Genomic DNA, 10,917 nt, shown 5'->3' on the forward strand with positions numbered 1-10,917 from the left:
GCCCGTCTATGAACTATACGACTTGAAAGGAACAGTAGAATACAACGATAGGTATAACAGATAACTGAAGCGGGTGATAAACGTGCTGATTTAATATCCATTTAGATTTTATAAAACATATATAACAGATGGCTCTTATATGGAGAGTTATTTACTATTTACACATATTCAAACTGCATAAAAACATTACAGATTATAATTAAACTTATAGTAACAAATAATGTATCAGTTGATTTTGTAAACATCTATTAATGATTCATTGCTAATACATTGGTGAGCTAAAAATGGACCATGAAATTTATGAGTACATATGATTCATCTGATACTTAACTAGAGTAAGTTTCGTTTAATCAATACTCATTGATAAACACAAAGACCGTTTATTAATAATATAAAACTCTTAGATACGCATCACATCATAGCTTTTATGCCCAAGAAGAGTAGAAAAGAGCAAAGTTCAAACAAACAATACCGAAAGAGTTGGTGCATCGACAACATTTGGGAGAAAAGGATCAAACTGGAACAAGGCTGCTGAATATGCGTTTCAGGCTAGGACAGGCGGTCCGTAATTTCCCCATGCTTGCTGGGCTTATCTATTTCGATTGCACAAAAAAAACAATATAAAAATAAGTACTGCATACAGATGAAACAATTGTTTTAAAACAAATCTGTTAAAAAAAATTTAACCCACAACTTACTTTTTGACAAAAGCGAACATCTAAAGTTTCCAGCATGGTACACCGTGATACGGCGGATTCAACTTCTTCTTCATTAATATTGCAAGACTGGTTAAAGAAAGAATTGAAAGTTAGAAATACATATAATGAATTTCAAGATTGATACGGCTAAATGAATGTGACATTTCTACATGATGTAGTCCGTGAAAAAAAAAATTACATCATAACATGATATTAGTGACTGATTGTGATGCACAAGTTTTGTCAAATTTATTTATATCACAAATAATATTAGGTATTTGATGATTTGTCCAACGACATGCATGTATAAAAATTTGATTGTGCATCAAAAACAGGTGGTCTATTATGATACAATAACTTAAAATAAACAGATGCAAGAAAGGGTAACAAATGTAGATAAAACCATGCTTACCTGCAGAAAAAGGCTAGTTAATCTTGGACAGTTGAGCTTCAACGTTTCCAGGGAGCTGCAATTGCTGAAATGGCAACACAAAAATTAGTAGAATAAGCTAGGATATTAGCATTACATCTAGATGTGGCAATATCGCACGTTGGCTAATGGGCCGATACAGGTTTGCATTAAAACCACACATTTTTTAGTAGTAGTAATATAGGTAGAGCCTGTTCGACCCACTCGATTTTTGTTAATTTTATATAACTTCCTAGAAGACTATTGCATTAACAAATTATAAATGCAAAATAGGTACAGTAATAATCTAAACTTATGTAAGACTACAAATTAGAAGGTTGTATGCATTAAAAATAAACCTTGGACAACCTCTTTAAAACTCATGCTTTTTGAACAAACTAATCCATTCACAAGTATATATATATATATATATATATATATATATATATATATATATATATATATATATATAGTGGTAGGATCAAGAGGGAAGTAACCAATCGGGGGGGAAGCAAAAACATTTTTTTTTTTTCGTTTTTTGAAAAAACTTTGTTCACGAACATTATAGATGAGATGAAAATATGAACATTTAGTAGAGACACTTTGTGATAAATGTTTTTATTTTTGCGGGAAAACGCTCGAAGAAGTAACATATAACAATTATCGTGTTTTTCGAGCGTATGTTGAGGTTTTAGCTATTGGGGTTTAGATATTAGGGTTTATAGGGTTTATATATTAGGGTTTAGAAATTTAGGGTTTAGGGTTTAGATTTAGGGTTTAGATTGAGTTTTTAACACGAACGGTTTAGAGTTTAGGGTTTAGGGTTTGGTGTTTTGGGTTTATGGAATAAACCCAAAACACCAAACCCTAAACCCTAAACTCTAAATCGGGCTAAATTTTACTTCACAAAACATGAAGAAAAAAAACGTTCATATTCTTCACGAACAATATTATCTTGAATGTTATTTTTGTTGATCGTTTTCCCGCCTAAATAATAACATTCATCACGAAGTGTCTCTTCTAAATGTTCATATTTTCGTGTGATCTTGATGCCCGAAAAAAAAAATTTCCAAAAAAAAGGGAAAAAAAAATGCTTCCCCCCGATTGGTTACTTCCCCATTGATCCTGCCCCTATATATATATATATATATATATATATATATATATATGGATCGAAATTTCCACCTAATTACAATAATTGACATAAATAATACCACAAACACGAGGGAGGAAGTCACACCTTAGATTGAGCAAGCACAGATTAAAGCAGGCCACGTCAACTTCTTTCAAGTTTGCAGATAGCGAAATATTTAACGATGAAAGATGAGAAAAATGAGCCACTGAAGGGATAAGTACTTTCTTAATATTTGGACAGCCAACACAATTAAGATTTTGTAGAAACCGTTGAGGCTGATCAGCATGCAAGGACGCATCATCTTGTGATAGATACAGACGATTAACAACACTAAAACTCCAATTCAGGTCATGCATATTAACACAACCATTCAAACTGACATGAGTTAAGTGAGTACAGCAAGCAAGAAGCTCTTCAATGGAGGCCTGACACAAGCTTCCATATGATAAATCCAGTTCACGAAGATTAGGAAGAGCACCTTCTTTGTAAAGAGGTTCGAGCGATGAGTCAGTCAGATATTTGCATGCTTGTAACTTCAAAACCTTCAACAGAATCAGAAAACCAGTAAGCCAAAAACAGAAGGAAAAAAAATAAAATACAGATAGAAGAGCGTATATAAAAATGTCACGCACCTTTAACTGCAAACAAGACTCGAAAACAGGCTGCAAGTTGGTTAAAAAGGTGTAGGAAAGATCAAGTGATGTCAAATTTGGAAGGCGGCGCAGAGACAAGAGTCCGTCAGAACCAACGGATGGGCAAGACATCAATATTAGTGATTCGATAAGGGGACAAGATGCAGTAGTAGCAGATAGACAGTCATCCTTTAATTGGCTGCATAAACAAACATAAAACATTAGCATTTTAATTTATTAAATAAAAAACACATTTTTAAAAAATAGGATAGAAGGAAGGGAGCAGTAAATTCACATGACCTGCAAAAGGAAGCATCCAGAGATGTTAACAATGGACAAGTTATCAAGGCTTCTGATAAGACACCACACCCCTTGAGTTCGAGTAACACCATAGCCGGTGCTTCAATCTTGAGCTCGTTTAGTTTTGGACATATTCCCAAGTTAAGGGATTGAAGGCCAACCTAGCAATACAAAAAATGAGAAGTACGTCAGATATAGACACTGTCTGGATATTTGGACAAAACTAAACAAGATAAAAACACAAAGAATGCACTGAATATCCATGTTATAATTTTGGGAATCGAAAGTTTGAAATAATCAAGAAAAGGCATAGACGTTGGAGAGTTGGACCATACCATTTTAATAGATGACAACCAACTTTAGACGCACATTAATCGTGAAAACGCAATTTATGACATTCAAACTAAGGTAACCAAATTCGAAGTCTGACAGAGCTGGCTACCTTTCTGAGCAAATAACTCACCATACAAAACGAGGTTTCAGGGTAGCCCTCATAGTGACTAGTTAATGTAACAGAGGTAGTAATAGTAATGCCAAGAAGATGATGAATCCCATATAAATTCAATTTATACGCCATAGCATTAAACAATCGTCAAAGGAGATATCGTAGAGGAAAGTTGGTCTTAAGAGACAACCATAATTGAAACTTTGAAATGGAAAATTAAGACGTATTTAGCATTCTATCCTTCAGTTTGTTTGAGGAAAAAGATTGTTTCAATCAGTACGATGAGATTATTGAATTCGTACAAATATAATTCATTGCTTGACAAAATTATGAGAAACTTATGTGTGATTGATTCACTTACCCAGCTAAAAGTAGCTCGTTCAAGATGATCACATCCATCTAGACACACTTGCTCAAGATAAGGGCAAGTTAGTTCAAGAGAAGTAATACCGCGACATCCAGCAAGGGAAAGACTAGTTAAAGACTTGCTACAGAATTCCACAGCTGTCAAACTCTGAAACATAACAAAGATAACCGAAGTCAGAATCTAAAAAACATAAATTCTAAAAATAATCATACAAAAAATAAAGAATGCAAGAACTATCAAACGGAAGGCGGCAAAGAATAAGCAACAATATGGTGGCAAAGCCCTTATGAAAAGATTATAAACATTGATACCATGATGAGACTTATAGCATCAATAAACAACTGCTAAAGCAGCAATTATTTTAGAGTGACTAAACGAATGCTAACATCATCAGAACATGCATTGCAGTATTACTAAAGACCAGTTTCACAGTAAGCAATTGGATATCCAATGCACTTGATAAAACCTCATTTCATATCATACAGAAGTGGGGCCCATATTTACAAATTTAGTATACAATTAGAAATTATAGTATAAAAAATGTCATATGAAACAGCAGAAATTAGACAGTGAGGTCCAAACCTCGCAGTTATCAAGAATCAACGATTTGAGCATCGGGCATCCACTACCATCACTAAATACTTGACAGATCGAATTAGTCAACGATTCAGAGTCTGTGAGATCAACTTCTAGTAGAGATTGACACTGCAGATCCAAGGAAGTTAAGCTTTCCTGTTTTTGCAAAACTAGTTTCTGCGTAGAAATAATAATAATTCAAACATTCAATATATGGTATATGACATCACATACAGAACTGGAAAAATCTAAAAGAAGAAATACAAATAAACCATACTTGCAGTGAGTTTGATACGATATTGATTCGCTGGAGTGAAGGACAATTTGAGACTTTTATAGACGATAATCCCATACTTCTTAAACTCAAGTCCACAAATCTGAAACCACATTAGTAAATCAATATCAACTCAAAGAATATGCAACCACATAGCTAAGCAAACTAATGCTGACAGAATATTGTTAATCCTAGAGATTGTAGTTTGGTATAGATTATTATACTTGCGACAATGTACAAGTCTGATATTCTGTAAACGAGGAAGATCCAAGAAGACTGATGTCAATAAACTGCAATTATCAAGCTCCAAAACCTGTGTAAGGAGAAGTTAGATGAAAGTTGAAACTGGGACACTTGCAGATATTAGATATCAGTATTGAAAGAACTAAATAAGTTCTCACCTCCAACATATAGCTATGAGATATGGCAGCCATAGAAGCAGAAGTTATGCCTTCACAGCTATGAAGTTTGAGAACCGTTAGCATTGGCAACCTTACAGACTTCAAAAAAAAACAAGGATATATATTATCAATCAATATGAAAAAATCATATCATGAGCATATTTCTTGGAATCATATACGATCAGGTTGGACTGATAGCCTATAAAACAATACTAATCCCGTAAATCAGAATATTATCAACAGCATCTGGGAATCTATCTACTCCCTAGTACCTGTGCTGAACACAGCAAACATGTTTCACCAAGTTGTTTACAAATTTGTAAGTAAAAACAGTCTATCGTCATGATTTATACGTGGCAGAAAACGATGGTAAGCTTCGTAAGTAAAAACAGTCTATCGTCATGATTTATACGTGGCAGAAAATGATGGTAAACTTCTATTTACAGGAAATCTCTGTAATATATATTAAGATAAGAACTAATGGGACAAAATAATTTCTGTATTATAGTAAAAACAGTATCGGAGTATATGCTTGTGTTATTTATAAATTTAGTTATATTCCATATTTCCCGAAGAAGTAGAGCTTCAGAGATCTAACATCATCATTACAACTAACTTAAAAAGAGTTGATGAGTATCCATGAATTTATAAGACTCAAGAACATTTATCATTATATTTATATATTTATTATATGTAACATAAAGTTTGTCACTTCATAAATTAGATTGACAACTACAGTCATTATAATACCGGCAATAACTTAAGAAATTACCTCAAGAGAAATGTTTGGACAGTAAGATGCATTTAAAATATGAAGATTGCCACAAGTTGAGGAAATTTCACGTAGAGTTTCATCACTGACACAAGAACAGTTTGACATGTCTAACAACTCCAAAAGAGGACATGATGTCACTGCTGACCGAATTGCAGCATCTAGAAGCTTGTGACAAGATGCGATATCAAGATCATGCAGAAGAGGACAGTTGAGTACCGCATGCGCCATGCTGCTTCGTTTCAAAGACAAAGTCTGAAGTTGGGGACACCTGTCAACAACATAACATTAGCTCAGCAAAACTTTATCATGCACACATACAAGTAGTTACAACCTTAAAGAGTAAGTTATCACCTGATAGAAACACGGACCACGCGACATTTCACAATTTGAATGTGTCGCAAACTATCATGATGTATGGGTATCTCCTGAATGCCATTGCCAAGAATGGCATCAGTCGCAATCAAACTCCTTAACATAGTGCAATCAGTTAGTGCTTGGAAAAATGTCTCCCCTAATTGTCCTTTGCCCAAAGTTAAGAACTCTAAGTTCCTGGAAATTGCCAAAGGAATATTCAGTTAAGGCGTTAACACAAAACATTAGATGAAGAGAAACTCTTAAAAAGTGAACAGCAGTCACCTTAAGGAAGAACTTGCATGCATCACAAGCGTGTGAATTGCTGGCGCCCCGTTAATGTTTAATTGGGTGGCATTTGGATACCGCCGACACATATCTTCAACTGAAAAACCAAATATCCGTAAGGAATACGTAAGGGACTAGGAAATCAGATTAAGGCACTGAATACATGTTTGACATCATAACTTGGATCCATGGTGTCAAATTCAAGATATTAGTGGGATTATGTAATCCGTCCATACACTTGTAATTTAAAAAAATAAAACTAACAGAACTTATGATAGGACAGTAGGACACATTTCATGGTTCATCACAAATAGATTCTGATACACTACATGGATCGATAAAAAAATTGAGACCGAGACCCTGCTTAGACAAAATGACCTCAAAATACTACCCTATAAAAGTTAACCAGTTGGCTGCACCATTTGGAATTATAGTATGTAGATCATTTATGTGTTAGAGAGATAAAACAGAAGAAATACAATACAACAGTGATATAAAATCATAACAAATTGTGAAATCACATTCTTTGTAACACTTGTAACCTAAGTATAGTTCTAATAGACCAACAGTAGTACTTCGTACTTATGTGTCTATGCTTAATTGAGCGAATTCTCTAAACATATGAATCCAAAACCTTCATTAAATGAACTCATAAAGAGAACGCCAAATATTAACTCAAAACATAACCGATAATCCCACCAGATAACTCTTTCAACCGATTCTAGTTTTCAGATACTCCGCCATGCAGCACAACTTACAGAGTTGGCACCTGGATCTCAGTATGGCATCATTCCTTCAGGCCTCTGGTTTAAATTAGAACAGATAACTTAATGACAACACTAGTAAAATCTAACTCTAATGTCCAATTGTAATATACTAGCAGCAATCACATATTGAACTTTATCTATAAAAATTACTCCTATTTAGAGGCACAGGAAATTGTTTAAAAAAACAATCTGCATTCTACACTAACAACAACTACTGTTGAGTTATGAGGTAAAAATTAACTGCATTTAGGTTAACCCATAAGGGGACCATGCCCTTACTAGATCAAACAAATATTTTAGTGTGACGCCTACTTAGTCTAAAGATGCAAGTGTCCTGCAATAAAAAGGTTTCATATCATGATTCTCGGGTGTTATGTCAGTTCTATATTATACAGAACCCCGAGCACATACAGATGAAATGAACCCGAAATATAATGAAGTGTCTTACATTGTAATGGAGATATGTTCCGCTTCTCAAAATTTAAAAACCTCCAGAAATCTTCGTGTGCGCTAGCAGTTCGCCACTGCCTGCAAACCTTGCCTGCTCTGCAAAGATTATTTTGGTCCAAGAAAGAAAAAACCTACAAACCGGTATAATAATCATCACCTCATGATAACAAGAACAACAGAACAAAAGATCAAGAGAAGGTAAAGAAGAAGTCAATCGGTACCATATGCAACAAGTCATCAGTAAGATCCATACGAATTTCTTGATCATCCATTTCTGCCAACACGTTTTCATCTTCTTCCATTCTCGAATTATTAGACACAAAAGGACTCTCCTCATTGTCATCAGATACTGAACTATTATTATTATTATCCATTCTCCTAAACTCTCTATGAGTCTGAAGAAAGGCTTCATAATGCCTGATAAATAAAATGTAACACTCACTTTTTACATACAAACCAAGAATACATAATTAACTATTAACTATTAAACAAGACGGTGTATGTGATTCCTCTTAACACATAATATCATAATGTCCCTAAAAATTATACTTTTTTGTAAGATAAAAAAGACTCACGTCAAATAAGGCTGAATTTTGGGACGTTTGCAGTAATTATCGCGATCTAAATCGTCTCTTTCGACTACAGGCACAGCTAGTGAAGATGAAGACTCACCTCCGGAACTGGAAATGAAATTAACATTTTCAGTACTACTTTTAGAAGTGCCCTCACCTCCTGGCAATTAAAACCCTAATTCTTCGAAATTTTCAATTTCTTCCAACTTTAATGGATCACAATCAACCAAGTCACCCAAATTGTCCTCTCTATCTCTCATCGTTTCTCTCTTATTATACTCTTCTTCTTCTTCTTTATCTTCGCCGAAACATAAACAACGCCAAATCTTCATACACAATCAAAAAGCCCTAAATTATATGGCTTTAATTAAAATTTAAAATTATTATTTATAGAAACCCTAGGTTATGATCTCGCACACGAATACGAAAATAATACAAATTAATTGCACGATTAAATCAACCTAAACCCTAAGAAGACCATAAAATGCACATTGTATCAATTAAACAAATTTATTTGACAAGATTGAATAAATTTAAAAACTTGTAACGGAAATCGTTGAAATGCGTTCGGATATATAGATTAAAAAAAAAAGGTAACTTTGAGGTGAGATCGGGTCGGATCCGATCAGATCTTGATTCGGTAGGTGATCGCCGTCGATCGGTGGTAAAATAAGGTTGAAGAATCGTCTGTGGGAGGTGAAATAAGTGAGAGCTTGGCTGCATTTCTATACGGGAATTGGGGTGTGTGTTACTGAGGTAACTGACGGAATCTATAAAGGAATACTATCGAAAATATTGATTTGATGTCTTTTTTTCTTTTTCTTTTTCTTTTTTGTCTTAATTAATTAATGCAAATTTTCTATTTTTTTTTTATTTTTTTTGAAAAACACAATAGGGAGTAAATTAAATAAACAAAGTGAGTAATACCATTCAACAAATTGATGAATGCGAGTCATTGAGACTCTGGTGGAAGCTGTCGTAGTGTAGTGACCCGAATTTTTTCATGATTATATATTATATGAGATTAATATTTACATGAATAAATGTTTTCAACATGTTAAGCAATCAAACTTGTTAAGACTTGATTAATTGAAACGGATTTTGTGTAAACATTTGATCACCCAGTTTGTCCGATGATTCACGAACGTTATAACTTATATATGACATGATATTATATATATGAACATATATATATATGTTTAACATGATGAAATGATAAGTAAGTATCTTATTATGTATATTAACAATGAACCTTATACATAAAACAAGACTACTAACCTAAGAAATTCAAAACGATATCTATACGTAACGCTTATCGTTGTAATAACGTCTTAATATTTATATATCATATTAAGATATATTAGTACATCATGTTATCATAATAATGTAATAATTTAACATTTCATTAGATATAATAACAATGGGATTAATTACATTTAACGAAATCGTTAACTTATAGGTTCCGAAACAACATATACATGTAACGACTAACGATGACTTAACGACTCAGTTAAAATGTATATACATGTAATGTATAAAGATGTATTGTTACACTTTTGAAAGACTTCATGACACATATCAAAGTACTTCTACTTAACAAAAATACTTACAATTACATTCTCATTCATTTTCATCAACAATTCTACTCGTATGCACCCGTATTCGTACTCGTACAATACACAACTCCTAGATGTACATACTATTGGTATATACACTTCAATGATCAGCTCTTAGCAACCCTTAATGAGTCATCAAACATGTGGGAACCATTCTTTGCAATCTAGTATGAATTATTTAGCAAGATTACAAAAATATTATTAGTCATTCATGACTTATTTACAAGAAAACAAACTTACATATCCTTTATATCTAATCCATATATCACGACCTAAAACACATACAGACACCTTCATTCTTCAATTTTCTTCATCTAATTGAACTCTCTCAAGTTCTATCTTCAAGTTCTAAGTGTTCTTCATAAATTCTATAAGTTATAGTTTCATAAAATCAAGAATACTTTCAAGTTTGCAAGTATACTTCCAAGCTTTCTAATCCATTCCAAGTAATCATCTAAGATCAAGAAACCTTTGTTACTTACAGTAGGTTATCATTCTAATTCAAGGTAATACTCATATTCAAACTTTGATTCAATTTCTATAACTATAACTATCTTAATTCGAGTAGAAAATCTTACTTGAACTTGTTTTTGTGTCATGACTCTACTTCAAGAACTTCCAAGCCATCCAAGATCCTTTGAAGCTCTAGATCATTTCTTGTTATTTCCAGTAGGTTTACCTACTATACTTGAGGTAGTAATGATGTTCATAACATCATTTGATTCATATATATATAACTATCTTATTCGAATATTTAAACTTGTAATCACTAGAACATAGTTTAGTTAATTCTAAACTTGTTCGCAAACAAAGTTAATCCTTCTAACTTAACTTTAAAATCAACTAAACACATGTTCTATA

The 10,917-nt window shown here is 33.2% G+C and overlaps 1 pseudogene; it reads right to left on the reverse strand.

The window, feature by feature from the left end:
- Window positions 1-230: 230 nt before the first annotated feature.
- Window positions 231-9,174, reverse strand: LOC139885600 (F-box/LRR-repeat protein 15-like; annotated as a pseudogene).
- Window positions 9,175-10,917: the final 1,743 nt, after the last annotated feature.

This window comes from Rutidosis leptorrhynchoides, chromosome 1 (genome assembly GCF_046630445.1).
Source record: "Rutidosis leptorrhynchoides isolate AG116_Rl617_1_P2 chromosome 1, CSIRO_AGI_Rlap_v1, whole genome shotgun sequence".
NCBI classification, from domain to species: domain Eukaryota; kingdom Viridiplantae; phylum Streptophyta; class Magnoliopsida; order Asterales; family Asteraceae; genus Rutidosis; species Rutidosis leptorrhynchoides.